Source organism: Schistocerca cancellata, chromosome 7, assembly GCF_023864275.1.
Source record: "Schistocerca cancellata isolate TAMUIC-IGC-003103 chromosome 7, iqSchCanc2.1, whole genome shotgun sequence".
Classification (NCBI taxonomy): domain Eukaryota; kingdom Metazoa; phylum Arthropoda; class Insecta; order Orthoptera; family Acrididae; genus Schistocerca; species Schistocerca cancellata.
Genome location: NC_064632.1, coordinates 260,417,151 through 260,442,662, shown reverse-complemented (window position 1 = coordinate 260,442,662; position 25,512 = coordinate 260,417,151). Strand labels below are relative to the sequence as shown.

General features: G+C 38.2%; 1 protein-coding gene across 2 annotated transcripts in view; it reads left to right on the top strand.

The window, feature by feature from the left end:
* Positions 1–9,777: 9,777 nt before the first annotated feature.
* Positions 9,778–25,512, top strand: part of LOC126092262 (N-acetyltransferase eco) — a 96,541-nt gene continuing 80,806 nt past the window's right edge. The window contains exon 1 of one of the 2 annotated variants that reach the window (XM_049907777.1): positions 9,778–9,895. The gene's annotated coding sequence lies outside the window, so the exon portion shown is untranslated. The other variant, XM_049907776.1, reaches the window with a different exon arrangement.

The window sequence follows — 25,512 nt, the reverse complement described above, 5'->3', positions numbered from 1 at the left end:
TATCTAACCATTTTTAGAGCTTCGATATTTTTAAGCAATAAAGTATTTAAGCAAACATCTTCATGTTAGTTTCTTTTGTGTAACTTTATTTTTCTCAAAACAAAAAGATAAATAACGTTTCTGCTAGATTCTTAAAGGACAAATTTCACAATATTTAAACTACTGAACAGAATGCAAGTTTGCTGTTCCTCTCCTCATCTCAGTTGCAGGCACATTGGTTATTGCTGCAGAACGTATGGCTTCTGATTCATCTTGAATAAATCAAAGTCTGCTTTCCTTAGAAAAGCTTCTTTCATTATTACGAAGTTGCTATTATTTGCTTATGTCAGTTACACTGCTGCAGCGTTTCCAGTAGGACCTAACGGTTTATATCTCTTAATTATGTTTTTGCTCTTGTGTTCGTGTATGCGGACCAGCCTGGAGGACACACCAACAAAGATTTAGTTTGCTTTGTTGTTCTTTTTCTTTCCAGTGAAATAATAATTTTTGTGGAATATTGGAGTGTGTTCTGAAATCTTAGTTCAATGCAAATAATTTTCCTTCAATCAAACTGGATTTTATGGCTTTCTATAGTCAAGAAAATCAAGCTAGAAAAGTAGCCAAATGACTGTGAAAAAAGTCATACTTCTAAACCCCTGTTAAATCACTATTTCAGCAGCTAAATGACTTTAAAAAGAAGCCAGAGTTAACCCTAAAATGCCGGCCTCACAGCACTGGTTGTTGTAGTGGGTATTGCCTGCCGGAGGCTGCCCCCTTCCCACACCCCAGCCACCCCCACACCTTTGCCACTGCAACTCTTACAGACTTACTGGATAAGACCATATGAATCCAATCTTAGTTCCAGTTTTAAATGAAACTACAATCTCAGCAAAAGTTCCAGTATCAGTTGGAACATCAGTTACAAAAACGGATTCAACATGAAAACTGGCAGCATCTCCAACATCCACAGAAACATCAGCTTCAGAAACACCTCCAGCATCCACTGAAACAGCAGCTACAACAACAGATACAAGTATGGTGGCACCTCCAGGGGTAAGAAATACAAGGAGCAGAAAACATGAAATTCTTAAGGATTTTTGGTACCCAGCTTCAACAAGGAACAGCCGGTAACATTGGGAAGCATAAGTACAAACCCCTCTCAAGGTAATTTTAATAATTTAAAAATGATGAGCCTAAGTATACAATGCATTAAAAATAAAATATTAGAACTTGAGATTGTAGCCAGTGAAGCTATTATAGATTGCATTTGTATTCAAGAACATTGGTGCATGAATTATGAACTAGAAAATATTTGCACTTCCCCTTACAAATCTATAAGTCATTATTGCAGAAAGGAAACAAGACATGGTGGAGTTTGCATTTATATAAAACCTGGAGTAAAGGTTGAAAATATTACTGTAACTGAATCCTTAAGCGAAGAAAAACATTTTGAGGCTGCAGCAGTACAGCTGAAGATGCAAAAGAGTAAATTAATAATAATGTCAGTGTACAGATCACCATGTGGTGATCCTGAAATTCTTAAAAATGAGTTAGAGGCATTGCTCAATATATTATATGTTAAAAAATCAACAATAATTATAAGTGGAGATTTTAATGTCAACTTATTGACTGAAGGTGCATCCAAAGATCAGTTCATCTATGTTTTACAGAGCTTAAACTTGCATCCACATATAACTAACCCTACAAGAGTAACAAACTCTTCAAAAAGTCTGATAGACAATATTTTCACAAATATAGACGCCATAGATACAGTTGCAATAAATGTTGACCTAGGAATGTCTGATCACAATGCACTCATCCTTAAATTTCGCATATCCCCTGTGATCAAAAATAGTTAATATCAAATGTACAAAAGAACCTTCTCCACAAATAGTTGCAGTCACTTCATAAATACACTGATTAACCAATCATGGGCAGAAGTACTGTTACAAACTAGCAGAAATGCTGCATATGTTTTCTCTTGCCTGTTTATGTAGAATTTTGAAATGTGTTTTCCTAAAAAAAACTTGTCGAAACAAACTCACATGAGCATTTACATGCTAACTCCTGGATCACAACAAGTATTAGAAACTCCTCCAGAACCATGAAAATGCTTAACTATAAAATGAAAAGTTTTATTGACCCCAAGTTTAAAGAACATGTAACAAACTACAAAAATATATAGAAAAGTAATTACAAAGCAAAATTATTAAGTAACGATAAATTAATAAGGAAATCTGGTAATAAATCAAGAACTACTTGGGAAATTGTGAAAAGGGAAATAGGTAAGTGCCTCAACGATCAGGAAGTAGCACTCAAAAATCGTGAAGATATTGTATTAAAAGATGAAACTCTGAGAAATTACATAAATAGTTACTTTTTAGTGTACCTGTGTCATTAAGTAAAAACTTTACTGAACTTGAGAAATTAACAGCCTCAAACGTAGGCAGTAATATGCTGCTAACTCCCACAAATCATAATGAAATATTTAAGGTGATAAAGAGTCTAACATCAAAAATGTCTGCAGGTATGGATGAAGTGCCTGTATCAATAATAAAAAAAAGTTGCCCAACAAATTATAAAGCCCCTGGTTCATATTGCCAATTCGTCTTTCAGCAAATGTATATTTCCTCAGAGGTTTAAAATCTCTAAGGTTAGACCTCTGTTTAAAATAGTAATCCACACAAGGTAGAAAATTATAAACCAATATTCCTTCTCCAATCATTTTCCGAAATTCTAGAGAAATTAATGAAAACTAGACTCATAAATTACTTAGATGCTTACAAGCTTCTGAACTGCTAGGGCCACAACACAGAATCAGCTATCCATGCATATACTGAAGAAATTGTCAGGAATCTCGACACTAAAAAATGTGTAGTGGGAATTAACTTAGATCTGTCTAAAGCTTTCGATATAGAAGATCACCAAATTCTGTTAAACAAGATGTAACCAATAGGTGTAATGGTTTGAATCTTACCTTCAAGATAGAAGTCAGGTGGTAGAAATCATCACAGAACATAGAAATCAGAAAATCAAGTGGGTTTCAGATGCAAAGAAATTGGACATAGGCGTCCCACAGGCCAGTGTTCTTGGTCTCTTATTATTCTTGATTTATATAAATGCCATAAAAAATCAAAATATATCTACCAAAATAATGTTGTTCACAGATGACACGAGTGTAATTATAAGTGATGATAAAATATCATTAAACACCACAACTGACATAGTCCTGAAATATATACAACAATGGTTTAATGCTAATGAGTTAACACTTAATCTAAGTAAATCAAATTATATACTGTATGGCAAAGCAACCCAAGATATGGACCTCCAGTTAAAACTAATTGATAAGGAGATAGAGAGTGTGCAATCAACACAGTTTTTAGGCATGCACATTGATCAAAACTTAGCTGGAAAGACCACCTCAAGTATTTGTCGTGTCTTACGGCATAGTGTTCTGGGGTAAAACTAAATCAAGCTTAATAGACATCTTGAAATTTCAGAAAAGGGCTATACGAATCATAAAACATAATTTTCCAAGAACTCATTGTAGGCCCCTTTTCAAACAACTACAAATACTCACAATACCATCACTGTATATATTTAAAAGAATTCTTTGTACAAGAGCACATATGAAAAATCTATGTACAAATGAGGACTGTCACAATTGTAATACTAGAAGTCATAAGAATTTGTATGTAGAAAGGGTAAGGACAACACAAACCCAAAAGCATGTAAGTTATTTTGGAATAAAACTTTACAGTGCTCTGCCAGTCTACATGAAGTAAATAATAGATGAAGTACAAATTAAGACTGAGCTTAAAAATTACCTTTTAAGCAAAACTTTCTATGACATAGATGAGTACTTTGATTTGTGTAAATTTATTGCCAAAAATTTTGATTTATATGTCTAAACTTGTACTTTTAAAAATGCCTTGAAAGTGATATTCCATTATTATGTTTGTATTACTTTTACTTGAATGATAACTTTGTTGTGACTATTACTACACCATGTAAATGATTTACAGGAAGATAATAATGTGAAATGAAATGAAATGAAAGAAATTTTCTAAACCATTATCCAGCCCATGTATGAGATTTTCAATTGGCAGTATCGTAGTAAAGTTTGTTATTCACTATCCCAACAGCGGGTTTTCGCGATATTACACTCAAAGGTTTTTAGAACGTTTCCCTGTTTTCCATTATAGACCCCTGGAGAGAAACTACTTTCCACAATCTCTCCTGCACACAAGTCGACCAATACTTTGTGAGGAAATCCTTCTCAAATTCATCATATGTCATGCAAATTTCTGCTACCGCAGCTGCCAATATAACAGACTCACCCTGAATGTGAGATATGACAAGTTGAATTTTCTGTTTCTCGTTCCCAGACCGTGCAGTAATCCTCTGGAAGCTTTCATAAACACAACTGGATGAGGAGATTTCCTCTCTTGTGTCAAAATCTGAAACTGCTAGTGTTTTGAAGAGGCTTTCCTCTAATAAAACTGTTCCGGAAGTTGGAGCAGCCAATTCGATTGAATAATCGTCGTATGGACTAGCCATACTCCGCACATCTCTGTGACATGATTTCACTGATTTGTGTTTCAACACATGTCACGTTCACATGTTGATTTCAGATATGCACCATGTTTGGTATTCTTTACCGTAGCGATCTCACGATGCAGGTCAGCGACTTGTGCATTTACACAATCGCCCCAGCCCACTCTTTAATATCTTTTTAATTTGTGACAAGTCGCCTTGGACATTTTCGCCCTCCAGCGCCTGCTATACGTGATGCCTCTAAACTATAGGTTAGGTGGGAATATGTAATTCAGTATCCAGTTGTGTATTAATTAGGGTATCATTCCCTAAACCAGCGGTTGAAATCATCGCCAATTTTGTACTCTGTACTGCGAATTCCTTATTAATTTTCGATTCCTGACTAACGGTGAATTCATTCAACTGCTGTGTAAGTTGAGTGACTTTTTCCTGCAGTGTATCGTGCACAGTTTTTAGCGCTCCAACATCGTCTGATAACTTTTTTGCTTTTGTCTGATAAGCATCTCTTAGTGCCGTCATTTTGGTGCAGATCGCATCAAAATTTTCATCAATTTTATAGGTTTGTTCTTTGGCAAAACGTTCAAGACTTGTGTTAATCTGCACTGCTTGCTGTTGAGACAATTCATCCAAATTTGCCGTTAAGTGCTCTTGTGCAGTGTGATCAAAATCAACCCTCAAATGTTCGTGTTGGCGTCGCGTGACTCGCTCAAGAGTCGTATTTATTTGTTCTGTTTGTATCAATGCAAGACTTCGGAAATTATTGATTATCGAATTTGGCAATTTATGGAGCAATGCATTAAATGGAGCGTGAGCAGCACTCATCTGCAAAATTTCTTCTGCTAATCTGGATTGTATATTTTTCTCATCTTGTGCGTTATTTAAATTTACATTAGGCCTCCATCAGTTTTGTTTGCATACAGCTTAATAGCTGCAATGCTGCTTCACACATTGCTCTCTTGTTAGCCTAACGCGTTTCATTCAGAATATTTCTACATATAGTCCTATGCTTTGTTTTACATCTATTGTGCAGTAGTCTCTGTTTCTTTAGAGGTTCCTTTATGGTGAGTGTTTACCATGGAGGGTGCCTCCCATTATGAACTGTTCTGTTAGGTACACATCCATCCAGTGCATGGTGAACTATTCATTTAAACTCGAGTCATAGTTCCTCTACATGTTACTTCCTTCTGCTGAAAGTTTCAACTTCCTCTTTGAAGTATGACGCTTCTGGTTTCTTGTCTAGTTCACTGAACATACTTATATCGTTCTGCTTGTTTTAGCTGCCCTTTGTACTTTGGCAATCATTGTTGCCATATCATTATCATTATTACCAGTTTTGATGTAGATGTTATCAAAGAGTTAAGGCTTATTTTTTACCATTAGATCCAATAGATTTCCATCTGAGTAGAGTATTCTGTTCTATGTGTTTTTCAGAGAAGGCATTTAGTAATGTTTCTCAGGATGTGTTATTGCGACCACTACTAATAAAACTCTAATTTTCCCAAGTGATTGTTGTATGATTAAAGTCTCCACTGATGATTACAGTATGATTCGTGAGCTTATGTACAAGCACTGAGGTTTTCTCTTAAGTTTCTGCCTACATCGGGAGATGAGTCTGGTGGATGACAGAAGGAAGGAGTTAAATTTTATATCCACCCCTGATACTAAGTCTTGCCAAACAATCTCACTTACAGCTTCAATTTTTATCTCCATGGATTTGAGTTTCTTGCCTATTGCGACAGATATACCACCTACTTCTCCCATTAACAAATCCTTGCGATATACACTCAAATTTTTCCCCAAAATCACATTGTTATCAGTTTCAACCAGCTGTCTGTACCTTGTATTATGTGAGCTTCACTGCTTTTCAGAAGCGCTTCGAACTCTGGCACTTTGTTACGAATGTTTCTGCAGCTGACCACAAGGATTTTAATATATTCACCTGCAAGAGGCATTTCTTCCGATCTTCTACTGATTTCCTACAGCTATCATTATCTGGATTGTATGGAGTGTCACATAATCTAAAAAGGAACCCTGTGCCCCACACACAGTCAGCTACATGAGTAGCAGCCTCTAATGTGTAGTGTAGACCTGACCATATATTGCAGTAGCTGCCAATCTTTTGACAGTAGTCAGGGCGCTTTTCAGTTGCTTATTAATGTCAAGGAACTCAGTTATAATTGAGAACATAATTCACAGTAGGACTGCATTTTGGCTTGTGCAGTGTATTACAGAACAGAGAACAAATATCACTAAAATAAACCCACTCGTTTTATCCCTAATTCTAGCTGTAACATTTTTCATCTTTGGAAATGGAGATCTCGGTAAATGCCAGTGATAGAGAGCACTGGTACATTCACTAGTTTACAATCTTTGATCTGCACGACATAGCACATACTTATCATTGTAGCTGATGATGGCATAACAGTGGGAAACCAGTTCGTGTGACAAATAATAAATAATTTAGAATATAACAACTGCGTTTTGCGCGTTTCACTCGTAATGTATACAACATTCTACCAAGAACCAACGGAACAGTCGGTCAATGGAAATAACTTTAAATTGTGACTGCTGATTATTTATATCTGTTGAACTAAAAATTACCAGTGGCTTATAAGAGCTGAAGAAAATACTTAAAATGAGAATTCTATTAAGGCAACTGTAAAACCTGTAATAAAAATTACTAATTTACTATAATTATTAGAAAGCCCGAAAGCAAGAATGAATTTACGATAATTTAAATAATATATACTTCTTGTTAAGTGAAAACTAGATGTAACACAATACTATAAATTTGATTATGTACTAGAGTAAGTATATCACGAATGTCGATTTACTACAAATTACAAAAAAGACAATGTATGCACGTTTGCATCTTGCATTGAACGTTCTGGCGGTTACACCATTTATTAATGTGCCAACATTTCACATTTGTAATGGTTTATCTCTCGCTTACATTAACCTGTGATTTTGCGATGTTAATCACTTCAGTTTGTTTCCTTGACAAATGTATTCCCGAAAATTAATTGTTGTGCATTAACTATTTTATGTGATGCGATTTTTTTCCACCAGTGTAGATCCAACAGCTTGGGAGAATTTGTGTATGTTGCAAATTGCGTAACTTCATATATGCATGCAATAGCTTCTACAGATTTATTAATATTTCTAGGGACATCAGTTTAGTCCTCTTCTTTTGTTTCCTCAGCATCGTCTTCTGTGTTGTAGATTTCTCTTTAGACCTGATGTCTTAGTAAAAGTGGAGTGATCTGGCAGAAAGCCATCAATTACTTTTGAATAGGTTGTGGGAGTGAACAGTGGTCAATGTGTTACAAATATTTACTATCAAAAACAGTCTTTATCACAATTTATTTATTACGGTGACTGGTTTTGACCACTACGTGATTTACTACAAGAAGGAGGTTCTTACTCATTGGTCTGAAGATGACCACAGTAGTGGTCGAAACCGGTCAATGTAATAAATTGTGGTCAAGACTGTTTTTGATAGTAAAGAAAGCCATCACTTTGAATGTAGTCATTTGGACTATATGAACTGTTCTGCATTTGAATTAATTCAGCAGTTGCTGCTGCATTGTCTTGAACTTTAATGAGTACACAAGTATCTTGTTAATTTCCTCCAAATTCCACTATATTGAAGCATGTGGTGACAGTTTCATGCTTTATCTCTCCTATTGTCACGCCAACCAGTATACTGCATCCAGGACAGAAACTGACCGTGCAAGAAACTGACCATAGAAGAACAAAAACACTTTCAGCTTCTTCATCATGAAGAATAAGAGACTGCGTCAACAGTCGCCAAGATAATGGGACTCGTATGTGTGAATAACCCCTGGTTCATGGATCTTCCGAGGCTGGTTGAATCGAGAGGGAACCAAGCCAGTTTACATTTGATAACTTAATTTTCGGTCGGCAGGTTGCATTGTCTAGGGCAACGAGAACTTGGGCGATTTTCTTTTTTCTTTTTGGCATTGAAAGAACCCAGCCATTCTTCCATAAGACCACTCACCATCCGCGCCTTTTAATTGCTTCTCAGCATGACTGCAAGCTTAAAGACATCTATGGTTTTGAAACTGTGGGATTTTGCTGCTTCTCCTGTCATCAATGGCTCTTCAGTTTACGTAACATGTTTCCACACGGCAACAGAATGACTCTTTCCTTGGACATCTTTCCCCCGATGCGCTTTTCACCTCAAATTGCTAGAGATTTAGAAGGCAGTGTGCAATAGGACAGTTCCATTTCATCGGCGCTAATCACGTCTTTCGCGTCATAATTCGCAATTAGGTTATGCAGTATTATCTTCCATTCTTTTGCTACACTTTGCTGCACATCCTTAGCTTCCCCACACACTTCATTTCTCACGAGACAGTGTCTAGCTTTGAAACAGTCCAACCATCATGTGGATGCCTTAAATTCCTTATTCGTAGCTCTTTAGCGGCTTTCAGATCATCACTCCCCACCATGTGTCTGGACAAAGTAAGTTTTTCGCCCACTCATTTACGAACGATTCTCGCACTGTCTCGTAAATTTCTTCACTTCCAGTCTTTGCGCCTTTATTTTCATTTTCGCATTCCCTTCACCTATTCATCCAGTATCTTATCCTTGTTTTTTACCGCATTTGAAACGCGACATTACGTTGCGCCCGGAAAGCTTGTTTTTCTAACTCGTCTTAACTATTTTAATATTTTCGTTAAGCGTTAGGGGCACATGATTCTCGTTCGACATAACATTGTCGTTTAAAGTGCTACAAGTCAGCTGAAACTGGCAGGTGCTGTATTTTTCTGGAATGCTTGTCCTTGCCGACAAAATGATTATTCAGCAGAGCAGCACGGTCAGAGCTGTTCAATCTTCGTGTTAAAAGTAGCACGGACGTTAATAACTAAGGCGTACTTTAGTACAGTAGTAGTGTGTAATCATATGCCGCATTATAAAATAAATTAGTAAATAAGTTCAAATGGCTCTGAGCACTATGGGACTTAACATCTATGGTCATCAGTCAGTAAATAAGTCTAAAAATTTACGTTCAGTTTCGTCGTTGGAGACGTTCCGCTTGTACAAAAAATTAGAACGCAAAATTGTATTGAATGCACCTGAACTGAAATATTTCTACAGTTTAGCCAGACTTCCGGATGATACACGTTCCATTTTGATCAAGTTTTGTTGTATTTTTATTTTTGTAGCTCGTCGGTGAACTACACCCAAGGTAAATCATTGCTTCGAAAATATCTTTGGTCCATATTGAAAGCGCGGGAAATGTTTAACGAATGTTTGTGAAATACTGTGAGTGGTCTGTGTTTGAACTTCGAAGTGTTAATATTCTGCTGAAAGGTGATACATTTTACAGGTTTGTGGAATATATTAATACAATACATACAGGACTAAGAGATGCAGCCTCTTTGTATGGACAGTGTGTGAAGATACATTCGAAATTTCAAATTGTTGACATTTTGTATTGGATTTTCGTCTGCGTCGGTACGTACTTCCATGAAGTAGTAGTGTGATGTAATTGTAAAACATACCGTAGATAATATCACTATCACCATGGGAGAGAAAATTAAATTTAATGAAGGAATGAAACAGTTTTGTGACAAGGGTTTGGAGTGCTAACGTTCCGCAACGGTTTCTGAAGGAAACGGTGGAAGTCAGTGCTTAGATAGGCTGTCACAGGGTCTGGACTTCCGAACAGCATTTTCTGCTACGTCTTTTGTAATGATTACTTTTTTGGAACAGGGTCGAATTTATATAAAATGTCGTTTTCTCTTCAAATAAGATCTACAGACACATCTGTGCGCAGATTTCTACCCATAAAATGGTATTTCCTATAACTATAAATCGTGTTCAATTGGGCGTCAGAGTTATAGGGAGATTGAATTAACTGAAACTGGAAGCCAAATCTAAATGAATCGTATATTTTTAAAGGGTGTAAGTCAACTGCCACACACTTATGGGAAATTGAGAATAACCATTAAAATTAAATGGGGGCTACTTTATTGATATTGTGTTATTGTTGGCTAAGAGATTGACTTTCTTATGTTATATTTCGGTAATGTAATTAATCATTAAAGGATGAAATCTGGTGTCCTTAAAAAAAATTAAGATCTCGTGTACTCCTTTTTACTCACATTACTGTAACGTTATCTTGACTACATACGTTATAACAACTGCAGTTCTTCGTTTCACAATACCAGTGCATTATTGTATAAAAGTAATCATTGTCGGCGATGCATTCGTGTTGGCAGGGACATAACGTTGCAAGTTTTCGAAGTTTTTCATTGTGTTGGGTTGATTATTCCAGATGGATAAATTGTTTATTTTTAATTACACACACGCGGTGGACCATGTTGGTGGCTGAGAAGAAATGTCTGACTAATGAGTCCAGTGACCGATTAATTATTCATTCCGTAGACCCACAAAGGAGGGGATCCTTCTAGGTGTGGAACATGTGTGATAAACACATTACAAAAATGTAACTAGAAAAACTTTAGTTTCATTAATTTTAATGACCCTCAGTCAATAAACAGTAAAATTATGTACGTTAATTAAAATTAAACTTCTAATATTAACAGGATTAATACTTACATCTGCTTTCCATACATCCATGATTCAAACAGTAGGTAGTTACTTGGCTGTTACAACCAAGTATTGTTAAAAATTAAAGTATGATAAATTTTCACTAAAATGGTCTACTGCACTTGAGAAATTCATATATGGAATAGGAGGAGTTGGCCACCAAAAATTCTTTAAATTCATGTTTAAATTGTGTCTTGTCTGAAACTGAACTCTTAATGGTTGCTGGTAACTTATTGGAAATAGGCATTGCTGAATACTGGACTCCTTTCTGGGCAAGAGTAAGTGATTTTAAATCTTCATATATATTGTTCTTATTCCTAGTATTGATACTGTGTACTAAGCAGTTAGCCCGAAAAAGAGATGTGTTATTTACAACAAACTTCATTAAGGAATAAATATACTGAGTAGCTGTGGTTAGTATGCCCAATTCTTTGCATAGGTTTTGACATGATGTTCTTGGTTTTAGGCCTACACTACACATTACTCTTATTATATGCTTCTGTACTCTAAAATTTTTTTCTAGGTTTGTGGAGTTACCCCAAAATATATCATAGGACATAGTGGAGTGAAAATAAGCAAAATATGCCAGTTTTTTTATATTTATATCTCCCATGTCTGACATTCGCATTGAAAACACAGACCTGTTTAGCCACTTTAGCAGTTTGTTAGTACGTCGCTCCGAACTGAATTTATTCTCCTATTTCCGTGTTGTCATATTTTATACGCACATTAGAAGGAAATCTCTTGGAAGTTCTGATCTGCATATAGTGGGTCTCTTCAAAGTTTGATGACAGTGAATTGGCTATGAACCACTTATTAATGTCAGTAAAAATTTGATTAGCTGCCCTTTCTAAATTTATATTTGACTTACTATTTATTACAATGTTTGTATCATCTGCAAATAAGACAAACTTGGCATCTGGTAATGTAACGGATGACAGGTCATTAATATACACAAGAAAAAGTATTGGACCTAGTTTGGAGCATTGGGGAGCACCACATGTAATTTCTTCCCATTCAGATGATGTCTGATTGCCTACTGCTAAACTGTTACCTAATGACACCCTTTGTTTCCTGTTAGTAAGATGTGACTGAAACCACTTTGCAGCACTAAAAGTGATGCCATAATATTTTAATTTACTTAAAAGAATGCTTTGATTGACAGTCAAAGGCCTTGTACAGGTCACAGAATATGCCAGTTGCCTCTAATTTGTTGTCTATTGAATTAAGGACTTTTCACTGTAAGTGTGAATAGCCTTCTCAATATCAGAACCTTTAAGAGACCCAAACTGTGACTTTGACAGTATGTTACTTTCACTAAGGTGCTTAAGTAGACACTTGAACATAACATTTTCAAAGATTTGTGAAAAAGCTGGCAAAAGTGAGATCGGTCAGTAATTTGACGGCATTTCTTTGACCCCTTTCTTGTGGAGAGGTAAGACTTCAGCATCTTTAAGCCAGTCCGCGTATGTTCCTGTGATAAGTGATTGATTACACAAATAACTTAAGATACGACTAAGCTCACATGAACACTCTTTTATTAACTTTGTTGATATGTTATCAAACCACTAGAATGCTTTGATTTCAAGGAGTTTATGATGGAGTCTACTTCTTTGGGTGAAGTAAGTGTCAATTCCATTTTACTGAGATCGCCTGAGTGCACTGGTCTCAGATATTCCATTGCATTATTTTCTAAACCTGACAACCCCCATGCTATCAGTAAGAGAGACAAAATACATGTTTAAATGGTTTGCAACACATGTTTGTTACCAGGGTTTCATTTATTTTTAGAGCTATTTGTTCCTCCTAATTTCTGGTCCTACCTGTCTCTGACTTACTATGCCCCATATTGTTTTTATTTTATTCCTGGATGTATTTATTTTCTTCTCATAATGCAGGTGTTTGGATTGCTGGACAACCTTCTTCAATATTTTGCAGTAATTTTTGTAACGAGCTACCTTCAGGGGAAAACAATTTTTAAATAAGGTGCTAACTTTATTAATGAATGTTTTGTATTTTCCATTTGTGTCTTGGATGCTGTAAACATCATCCAATTAATTTCTTTGAGCAATTTCCTAAATTTCTCAGTTTCTGGCTGTTTTATTGGCCATCTGTACTCAGTTCTGATAGATGTTTTACCCTGGCAATTTTCAAAATTTGATGTTACGTGTTGCATGTCATGGTCAGATAGCCCATTTACTACTGGTTTTGTAATGTGACTCAGTTGCCTAGAATTGTCTATCTATAAAGGTACTGTCAATGGCAGTTTAGAACATTATACCCTAGTTGGGAAGTTTACAGTAGAAATTAAATTGAATGACAATTAACTGATTTCAGTAACTGTTCACTAACAGTGCTTTTCAGGACATCTATATTAAAATCACCAGCAATCACTAGTCTAGTTCTTTGTTTCTTAATTTTAGATGAGATAATAAATCTTCAAGACCGCTTATAAACGGGTTGAAATTTCTTGAAGGTGCTCTGTATATGGCTACTATTATGAAGGACCTATTATGAAATTCTATCTCTGTTCACATGCTTCTAACTGCTGCTCTAAGCAAAATTTATTAATGTCAGTATTCTTAAATTTAAAACTGTTTTTAAGAAATGTGGCACCATCTCCTTTCTCCATATTTTGTGTACAGAAATAACAGGCTAGCTTAAATTCTGTAAGGTTTAAGGTATCTACACCAGTGGTCACATGATGTTCAGAGGGGCAGATTATATCAACTGGGTTCGATGTGACTCTTAATTCATCAAGGCACATAAGTAGTCCATTAATTTTACTTCTAAGTCCTCAAATATTTTGATGCACTAAAGATAGTTCGCATTTCACATTTACCGAGATGAAATAAAATTTCTGCTGATAGCTGTAAATTTTTAACCAACAGCTGTGTTTGCTGATCCAATGTGCCAGGATTATGCTGTTTGATTTCTTTCTCAAACTGAAGGTTTCTTTCAACCTTTACTTCTCTCAGAACTTGACTTCGTTCCATCCTACCTATCCTAAAAAAGGTGCTGCCCTAACACATATGACCACTGGTATATTACCACTCATGGCAGTGCCTCCCCCCCCCCCCCCCTTTACATTTCCTGCTATTAGCCCAGCCGGTTTTCCCTTTCCTGTTGAGCTGTAGGCCATGTCTAGTACAATCCCACATACTGAGAGAATCAACAGGAACCAAACCAATATATGTGACCCTGTACCCGACCCAAGTAGCTGTTCCAACACCAAATTAACTCTCCCGACAGAGTTTAAATGAGGTCGGTCATGGCGTCCCAGAACAGACACAAACTCAACAGTGGTGTGTCTCGTAGCTGATGCAATCTCTGCTAGGTCACACTCTATGGGCCTATGCAGAAACTGAGTCAAGCCCCTCTTTATGTTACCAAAAACAAAATGTGAGAAAGGCCGGATAAAAACTGTCACAGACCCTTTTCTTGCAGTTTCTCCAGAAATTCTTCTCTTCCTGTACTACAAGTGAGGGAATGACTTTCAGATCTAGTATTTCAGTAGTAGCACCCTATCTAATAAAAAATTTACTTCATTTGAAGTATTGAGAATCACGTTTGCAGTGTGAAAGTGCCCTGTCACTGGAAAGTAATGGTAAAGTTTGTTGAATCTCCCAGAATTGGGTAGAAGAGAAACCTTTTGTGTGTGTGTTTCTTATTCTGAGTTGAGCAGTTATCAGAGTATAGATGCAGTTTCGTGTATTCTTGTACTATATGTTTCCCATTATTGTCCGTAAATGAGCACACATCATTTGAACCCTTCGTACCTTTATGGTAGAATACACCTTGCTTGTATCAGTCTTTAAGTTGAATGGGGGAGGAGGAGGAGGTGTGTGTGTGTGTGTGTGTGTGTGTGTGTGTGTGTGTGTGTGTGTGTGTGCGCGCGCGTGTGTGACAACAAAAAAAAAAACAACCCTCAGAAGTGCTATTTGAGCTTTATTTTTAAAGTGGCGTGATTCACGACGATGTCTCTTTATTTTTAAAACTGCACAATTCGTTGACTGATCATAAATTACATGGTTTTATGGTCATGTTTCCATCTGTTACAGACTCCAACTCAACATTTCCAAGTTTTCTAATGAGCATAGTCCATATCAATTCAGGCAGGCTAGGAAAAAAATCTTACCGTCATAGTCTTGGATGTTATTGAATTTAGCGTATGTTAAAATGAAAGACTAAGTAAGGAACATGTATTTTTTTGTTTTCTCCAAAAAAATTTCTGCTCTGAGATACAGACCTTAGATGGCATTATGCTTACCATTCTGAAGATGTGAATTTTGGGAAAAAAAAATTAAAATGCTGAGGGAACAGTTCTAGATATTTTGTTGGTTTTTTATTTCAAAGATAATTGTTTTATGATTACAAAGAAATCCTCTATTGTCAAAGTTCTTTTACTATAGCGCTCTGAACTTTATGATCTATGGACTCCCCCCCCTCCCCCCCCCCAAGAATGCGAATCTGTTCCCCCCCTCCATTAGTATCATATGGTTCTACATTCCCTGAAAATGAGAGCTTCCACCTTTAGGTTGAATGGGTTTTATAAACAATTTATATTTTTGCCATACATAAAACCTGTTTTATTACCACATTATCACATAACAGGCTCATACAAATCAAAACCTAGCCTGGTCCCCATAACCTAAGATATGTTGTATTATATTGCGCTGGTTCTATGTTTTAACGTTTAAGTCCTGCTTTTGCAGTTTCGTAATGCATTTCAGCCTGCTCGCACTAAACCTCAAGCCAGAAGAAACGGAGAACTCCACGAGAATGGTTTATCTACCCCATGTCGGTGGCATGTCCATTAAGATGTTCAAAAAACATCAAACAAAATGTATCTCCCCCCCTCCGAGCGAATGCAAACGATGTTGGGTTCCATTGAAAACAATCTAGGTTTAAGGGGACCAGGGATACATAAAATCTCCTGCCAGTGAGGGAAATCACATATTGGCCAGACGTGTCGCACTGTTAAAGATAAATGTGCTGAACATTGGGTCAGCCAGTAAAGTCTGCTATTGCTGGACACTGACACGGGACATCGTCTGAACTACGAAGAGACAAAGATCCTACCGTCCGCCACCATGTACTCAGACTCCATCATTAAAGCAGTTGAAATACTTTTGAGCAATGACAAGAGACATGGGAGTTAACTCAGCAATGCATGGAAACCAGTAGTGGTGCCACTAAGGCACGAATCCGAGTCTACGCAGCTGGGAATCGGAATCCACTCACTTAAACAGAGCGCCAACGCTCTGCCTGCGTGAGTGCTGGGCCAAGTGGCCGGTTTCTCCGGCAAGGGGCACTGGACGTCACCGTGCTCTATGATTCGTCTATGGTGACGTTAATAGCCCCACCCTTGGCGCCTGCGCTTTTCTGGCGAGCCAGCACTCGTATTGGCGAGTCACTGCAGCAACGCATCAGTAAGCACCTTAAGATGATGAGCAGCTCTCTCACTGAAATATTGTGCGTCTCTCACAACATTATCAGGTGTGACACCCGCGAACCAGTGAAGCAGCAGTTACGTTGTGAAAGTCTCAAACTATTTTTTTTTTCTTTTTTTTTTTTTCTTTCTTGTTTCCTTCTTTTCATCTTCCCAAAATAACTTCATTCTTTGGCTATGTTCCTCTTTCCTTTTCTCTGTCCATATTTTTCCTGTTTTCTTCCTGCATGGGGTTGTTAAAACTCCATCTGGTATGCGAAAGGTCCAAAGACTTAAAGGTTTCAATTTGTACAACTTCTGTGCATTCTGTTTTGTACTGAAATTAGCCAGACAATGAACTAAAAATGTGTTCCACTGCTTCAGTATCTTCTTTTGATATAGAGTGATGCCTTCCTGTTGAACCAATAGGAAACATTGTGAACAGGAAGTGAGCACTGATGCAGTTTTTGCTGTCCTTTGACTGGAAACCTATATCCAGCAGCTGGTCTGTGTGGCAGCATAAAGTTCACTATAATTTCATTTAACTCTTAACCGGTGTCTATAATCTCTGCAGTCCACCACACACATGCCACAGACCTCCCCCTTCTCAGGTTGTGAATTTTAATATTATCTAGCTGTTTCTCAGATGCTGGCCAAACGAACAACATTTCTTGTTTCTTGCTCTTTAAAGTGTGGGCAATATGATTTCGCCCATCACTCTTGAGTCCAAAAATGTGTCATCCTACACCATTACAAGGCCTCTTCCTGTGAGTAATATCACTGTATACCCAGTCAGTTCGCACAAGCGACTTACTCAATTCAAATAGCTGGTAACAATTTTTAAAATGACTAGGAGCACCATCAGAAATAATGATCTTCTCTGCCCCTGTTTGCAGTTGAAGAATTTTGCGCATTGTTAGCATAGCATGTGCTGAGTCATGTCCTGTGCCATCACTTATGACTGCAACACCTGCGGTCGTGTTTTCAAAATATGTCACTCCCGTAAAAATTTAAACCTGGTCATTACTCCATTGATACCCTTGTACTTCTTGTGGGAGATTAACAGACCAGTTCTCAGCAAAATCACAGTGAAGCACTAAATATATTCTTCAGCCTGTACACACCTTTTCACTTCTGTAATGAGTTGTTGTTGCAATTTCTTCAGATGCTGGTGTGTTACTGCTTTGACTGACCATTATCAAAGTTCATCAATGAAACTGTCAAAGGCAACAATTTTCTTAATTAGTTTATTTTCCTCCCATGTCGCATATGTAATTTCTGCAGAGTTATCTGCTACGTCTTCCAGGCCAAGTGTCTGTAAAGACAGTCCTCCCTTTCCAGAGCAGTCACCACATTCTTGAAACAAACAAGTCTTTAGTGTTACGTCACAGATTACTTAAGACTTCACATGCCCAACCCAGATGTCATATGTCACATGATCCAGTAAGTTCTGCAAAGTTACCACACACGAGTTCAAAATTCGTGCAGTACACACATAAACAGGCATCTATAGGTGGGTGTGGAACTACCCACTTAGGTCGTGCTGCATAAAATTTGATCTTCCAGTATGTCAAGTTGTACAGTTGTCTTATAAATTGCAAAAGTTTCTTTAATACTGCGAGTCATGTACCTCTTCACTTTCACAACTTTTTGACCTTCAACTGTCACAGTTATAGTGTCTTTTTTGTTGGCACTCCGGTAAGAACAGTCACATTTATCTTCCAGATAAAATGACTGCACTACTTGAACTCTAGCTGCTTCTACAGGATGACCATAATAGTGATCTGGTCTTCCAAAGACTCCTTTTACAGACCACACATTTCTTGATTGGTCTATCATGTACTTCGATACTGATGAAACATGGTTCAAAATTGTTTTCTTTGAAAATGTCTGTGGAATAATAGTTAAAACTTGCACCTTTTCACTGTATGATGCTCAATATTCAGCAGCTGAATTGATATTTGTGAAAAGTATGTGGCAAGAGGTGCAGGAGTGCTTTGGTTCATTTTCTTTTGAAGATGGAATTTCTACTTTGAAGAGTGTGTTCAGTTTCACTGTAGTGTATTCATCCATAGCTTTAGTAATTTCTCTGCACTTTCTTGATGCATAGAGCTTATGACTCGACTTCACTGATCTCGGTTTCTTAGCAGGGCTAACATCTACCTCTGTAGCTCACTGATTCAGGATATTTAATTCTTCCTCTATTGATACAAAATTTGCGTCATCTGCACTGTGGGAGGCTTCACCTTGTTCAGATACTCGTTGTTATTCTGTTAAAACATTAAGAACACAAAAAGTTGTCACTGGAAACATCTTCACTTTGAAACAGTGTCTTCAAATGAAAACATTTCTTCCCAACCTGAACAAAGTCTGTTGTTTTGTTTGTCTTATATAGCACTCTTCTATGGATATGCAGTCAGAAGACAATTCAAGCAGTCCTTTTCACAAAACACACTGCCACTGTGTCAGCTGGCAGATTGTTCACGAAAACACAGAACTCGCTGGATGATCTTTCGAATAAGAAGAACTGTATCAAAATATCTAGAATTGTTACAGAGATGCAGCTTTTCAAAAAAACCTTACGAGTTTTCCATCTTCACAATGGTGTTTGCAGTGTCGTCTTTGGAGGTCTGTGTCTTGGGGCAGGAATTTTTTTGGAGAAAACAAAAAAATACGTGTTTCTTACTTTTGAATTTTAACGTATGCTAAATTCAAAAACATCAGAGACTGAAGGTAAGCTCCCTGCCTGAAATGATATGGATTATGCCAATGGCATTTACCCACCTCCCATGATATTGTTATTACCATCTTCGCTTATTTCTTGTAATCCTGCCAGGTCATATATCCCACTCACTTCAATATTATTTTTTGAGCCATAATTGTGTTTTTCATTTTTCAATTTAAAGGCCCTGAAAGTTGCTGCTAAAATGAGTGTGGTGGTATTGATTCCCCATGTCAGGAGGAATGTTAGCTACAAGTCATCACTTTGGCCAGTGACATCTACATGTAGGTAAATAATCTTCAAGCCACTGTATGGTGCATGGCAGAAGGTACCCTGAACCAGTCCTCCTGTTCCAGTTGCAAATTAAACGAGAGAAAAACGACTGTCTGTATGCCTCACATGAGCCCTTATTTCTTGTATCTTATCTTTGTTGTTCTTACGTGCGATTATGTTGGTGGCAGTAGAATAATTAAACAGTCAGTGTCAAGTACCGGTTCTGTAAATTTTCTCAATAATTTTTCTCGCAAAGAATGTTGCCTTCTCTCCAGTGATTCCCATTTGAGTTCCCAAAGTATCTCCATAACACTTATGTTGTCTGAACCCACCAGTAACAAATCAAGCAGCCCGCCTCTGAATTGCTTTGAGGTCTTTCTCCAACCTAGTATGGATCCAAAACACTCGAACAGTACACCAGTGTCCTCTATGCTGCCTCCTTTACAGATGAACCACTCTTTCCTAAAATTCTCCCAATAAACCAGTCGGCCATTTGCGCCTTCCCTACTGCAGTTTTCACATGCTCGTTCCACCTCATATCGCTCTGCAACATTATGCCCAGATATTTAAACGACTTGACTGTCAAGCAGAACACTAGTAATACTTTATCCAAATGTTACAGGTTTGTTTTTCCTACTCATCCGCAATAACTTACACCTTTCCACATTTAGGACTATCTTAGAATTGCCCCGGTTCGGAAATATCGTAGATCCGGAGGCTGATGCACAGAGCAGTCTGAGTTATGGTAGGGAAGTGTGTAGTCTCCATGTGACCCGTATTTACATTTAGTGATTTTGCTGTTTCATCTTCGTTTACTGCTCTTACGTCAAATGAAAACAAAACGGATTTCTGTGGCCGAGAGCTATCAAGTGAATTAAAATACATTCGCATAATTACGGAAGGCTAATATGTGTTATTAGTTTCAGATTTTATTTTATTTCCGCTTTTCTGACAGCCATGCATTGATCGCCTTGTAGAACAATGAAGTTATTTTTGTCTGTTTGCTTAAGAAATTTGGTTTTTATTAATCTTTTACGCTGAGGCAGTCAGTGTGTTTGAAACAAAGTGCTTAGTTCCACACTATTGGCTAATTTCAACTGCTCGCTGCATTTCAAGTGTACGTTTTCATCTTCTAGCACATATGGCATTATGCCATAATAAAGAATCAAAATTGAGTTAATACAGTACTGGTACTCCAAGAAAATTTACATACTGAAACCCACACTGAAAAGCTTAATATCAGATCAAGGCCTACGTCATTGGGAATCTGGACATATGAATGTGCTCTTTAAGTATGCACTTTAAATCTGTTATTTTAGTATGGTTCATGAAATTCAGATGCTCTTGGAGTATCCTCTGATGTCTTTTTTTCTTTTATGAATAATGTTTTACATGTACGAATATACGAGCTTCCTGCATCATAGCAGCTGCCAAAGTGTGGGGGCGCCTGTTATCTGGCACTCTCTGACGGTTACTTAAAAGAACGCATTTCTAACAGGTTGCGGGAAAATATTGCAAATGGTGGTTTGAAAGGCGTTACTTTCAAAGTAAATTTCCCTTTATGTAAGTTGAACTATGTGCGAGAATGTACGATGAGTTTCTTAAATCAGTGTGTTTGATGACGAGCCATTTAGAAGTATTTCAAGCCCAGAAGATCAGACATTCATGTCATTATGAGCAAAATGATGTGCTCATTATGAGCAAAATGATGTGCTATGGGAAGCTCTCTCTCTTCTGCGGTAGCTAATTTATTTGTGGAAAACTTTGAGGACAAGTCACTGGACTTGGCTAAAAATTTTACTGGCACGCTTGTGTGGTATGTCTTAAAGTGTAACACATGCAAAAAAATAACGTATGTGAAAGCTTAGCTTCTCTTGCATCTTATTAACCTTAGAGACCAATATTCTATGTGAAAGCTTTGCTTTTCTTGTAGCAACACTATGTATATCAATTTAAAACATTAACTTTTCCTGTTTGTGTATCTGCACTACTTAACGGTGATGTTGCTATTAACTGACTAATCACATGTCTTGGGGTCTGAATATCTGCTGTTATCGGCTGGCGGGATCGCAGTCTCGATTACAGTGGTTCGGAAAGTAACATGCGGTGTTTGGTGGAATTCGAATTTATACTTTCGTAATACGAAAATATGCAGCGTACATGTTGCTGCACATCAAAAATGTTTCTAAAAGGAATTTTTTTCCCTGATTTTGTTTTCTAAAATACCGAGAAATTCTTTGCCCATGTATGAAAAAAAAAATATAACCATTCAAAGGATTGATAAGTTTTTCAGTTCGAAGGGAACATATACTGTCACTTAATAACATGGAAATAGTGTGTTTTCATCAGGGAGAAAGTGTATTTTTAACCGGGAAATCCGGGAATTTTTCACACTGTCCGCGTATACACCCTGTCAATAGAGATAGTATTTTTGTCAATTGCAATGAACACTCCCCCTCCCATGGGCTCTAATCTGTCTTTCCAATATGCATTCCACACCTCGCTAAATGTCTTTGAGCTTTGCACTTCAGGTTTCAGCCAGCTCTTGGCCCCAAGGATAATTTGAGCACGAGAACTTCCCTGGAGGGCAGTAAATTTGGGAACTTTATTATCAATACTTCAACAGTTTCCTGATAAAATTGTGACAGTCGAAGTGTCTTTATTCTGAATACTGTGTGACTTCCCATGCTGTGAATCGACTGGTGATTGTTTATTGAAGCTCTTCAAACTACTGCCTAGCCTTAAAAACCCTTATTTGCACTCCACAAGTATTCTGCTACCTGAGTAGCTGCTTCCTTTGTGTAGTGCACCTCTGACCTATCAAGGAGTCCTACAAATCCCCACATGATAATGCAAGTCTATAAATCTGCAACCAAGACCATCACAGTCAACGAAGCCTTTGGGTGAGACCTTCCCCTCGGCTCCAAAGCAAAGGACTATAGTCAACTGTCGTAACAATGCTGCAGATTGTGAGCTCTGCTTGCACCTTGTGCACAAAGCCAGCAGTCTTCACCACCTCCACCAGTCACCGGTACTACGATCTGAGGATCGCCTCAGAACCCAAGCAACAGGCTTTGTTGGTGCCGACATGAGCCAAAACTACACCGTGCTCAGTTAACAGCCCAGGCATAATGAGCCCCCCCACCTCCTGGCAGATGTAATGAATGCACATTTGCTTTCTTTCCAGCCCTGAACACTATCTGCCTAATGGGCCTCATAGCGCGCCTAACATTGGAGCTCCCTGTAGACAGTAAACTCCTCCCCGTGCCTGCTTGGACCCTGCTGAAGGAGCGGCCACCTGTTCACTCACAGGGTGGAAGGGCGAGGCGAGGCGGCCAGTCTTCTCATAGGCCCTCCGCCTTGAGCCACGCAAATGCATTACCACCCACCACTCACCCTGCTGTGAACGTGGATCCACCGCAACAGGTGCACTAGGAGATGCCTTAGAAGCAGAGCCTGTGGGCAAAAACAAATGACACCTGGGGAGTACCACGCAATGCAACAAATTCTCTGCCACCACTACACCCCAAGGCAGAAGCCTGAGTGTGACTGACCGTAGCCAACAGCAAGTGGATACGCACTTACCTTGCCGCTCTGCAGATGTACTCATACCACAACCGAGAGCTAGAGCCTGACAATGTCAATGGCTTCTGTCACATCACCTTTTGTTTTATGTACTCACAGTTATGTTGTTATTTTGCAAAGCCAACGAATGTGGGGCACAGGACAAAAAATAAAAGGAACAGTTTGGTTGTGAGTTGACAAAATTGGCGAATGTGATACAAAAAAAAAATGAAGAGGTTGTGGTGACAGACTTTGCATGAGGTCCAGGTTAGGTTGGAAGGTGACAGTTTTGTTGAGAGTTTGTAAAGCCTCAGCTAATTGATTCATGGAAGATTTTGAAGAATGAGCATTGAACAGTGCTTCTTTCCAGCCATGCTGCTTCTGCAGATATGTTTACGATACATTTTTAATCTTGCTGTATAGCACTGAGATTGTGCAGCAGTTCATTGATCATTTGACTGGTAGACATCATAACATACGATTTACTGTGGTCGTGGCGGAGACAGGAAATTACCTTTCTTAGATCTGTTGGTCGAACAGAAATTGAATCGATGGCTCTGCCACTCTGTGTACAGAAAACCGATGCTACAGATCTGTATTTCAGTGGGCGTAGCTTTCAAAGTCCAGCTTAGAAGAGCACCTTTCTACACAGAGGCATGACTGTTGTTGGACAAGAACCTTCCCTGCTCTGAGACTAACCACCTGACGACGGTGTTCAGAGGGAATGGATATTCTGACAGTGATATTAGATCAGTACTATTGAGGAAACAAAGATGCAACTCTTCAAACACGCTGAGAGGACCAACACAGTGTGGCTTCCATTCTGTGCTGCAGCAATTAGCAAGATAGGTAGTCTTAAGCAGTCAGTCAGACCAGTCTCCCATCCACTCATAAACTTTAAAGAAATGTTGTGATGAGTTAAATATAATCTCGGATTGAGAGTAATGGGAATCTATAATACTCCTTGTGTGCAGCAAAAGTTATGTGGGACACTCTGTATGGACTCCTGCGAATCGCTGCAGTGAGCAACAGCGTTATCTTAAACACAGGTATTTGGATTAATCAGAAGTTGTAGTACACAGCGTGTTAAATAAGCACCACATTTCTTTTAATAAACAAGAATATGCTGGTTCATGCATTGACCTATTGAGACTCTGTGATCATGGAAGCAGTTGAAATTAGAGTTCGTGGAAAAAACTTAAATAGGCACACCAGCTATGCACTTAGCAATCCACTTAAGTGTCCACTTGATGAAGAAAAAGCACAGAGGAAAATTTCTTGCAGTTTACCACATGATGAGAGGGATGGTGCTGCAAGCAATGCTGGATCGAGAGTGCAGAAAAAATCTGGACGTAGAGGCATCGCCTCAGAATGTGCCATTCCTAGTTGTCGTCATGATGTAATCCAAACTCAGAATGTGCCATTCCTTGTCATCATGATCTAATCCAGCCAATCAGATGACGTCCTGTAGCTATAAAACTAGAAGCCTCGCCAATTCATGACATTGAGTCTTTGTCCCTGACGACAGTGATTGAGGCAATCATTGAAAGCTTGTAGTTTCATCTGAATTTAACATGGCAAGTAAACTGAGAAATTTTTATGTGGTATTGCTGATATTTGTTTTATGGGCATTGGGCCATGTCCAAGGCATAATTGTCTGCCCAGCGATTTGTTGTCCAGTGCTGGGGACCTCGTCGGATGGTTTTAATGATTCAGAAAGCAGTTCCATATTAGAATAAGCTCAGCAAGCTGAGCTGTTCATGTGTATCCATGCAACGGTTACTTCATGACATCAGACTGCTGCCTAAGAGTGCAGAGTTGTGCCAACATATTCTGTGAAGCTTGTTGCAGGGAAGGTTGCGTCGCACGTGATGGATTCGCTTTTGGAGCAGTGCTGACTCTGTGCGATCAAAGATCTGATGCACAAATGCCGAAATGAAGTCTCTCTTGGACCTCAGAAAAATCAGTGTTGTCAAAGTACCTGCATCCTCACAAGCCAGAGAATTACGCCTTGGGCTACAGTCTGTTAGTAAAACAAATACCAGCAATATCATAAGTATTGGCCATGAAAGCCTGTGCCACCAGAAGACATTGCAGTGCCTCACATCGGGCATAATAGGAGTGTCCCACTGTAGATATCTATCCTTATCCCCTCTTCCTCTTGCAGTCGTGCAAGATTTGCTCTAGGCATGTCAGATTCTTCATCTTAAAATAATTAGTTGTCTGTAACTGTCTGCTCCCTTTTCCTGAACTTTAAAAGACACTCTTGACATTGCAAACCGTTCCAGAAGAATACTTAGTTTGCCAGTTTCTGTCACGGTCTGCCAAGTCCATGTCCAGGTAAGATCTTGAAAGGCATCATTTCATCCTCATTCACTCGCAAGTCGCCATAGTGGCGTTA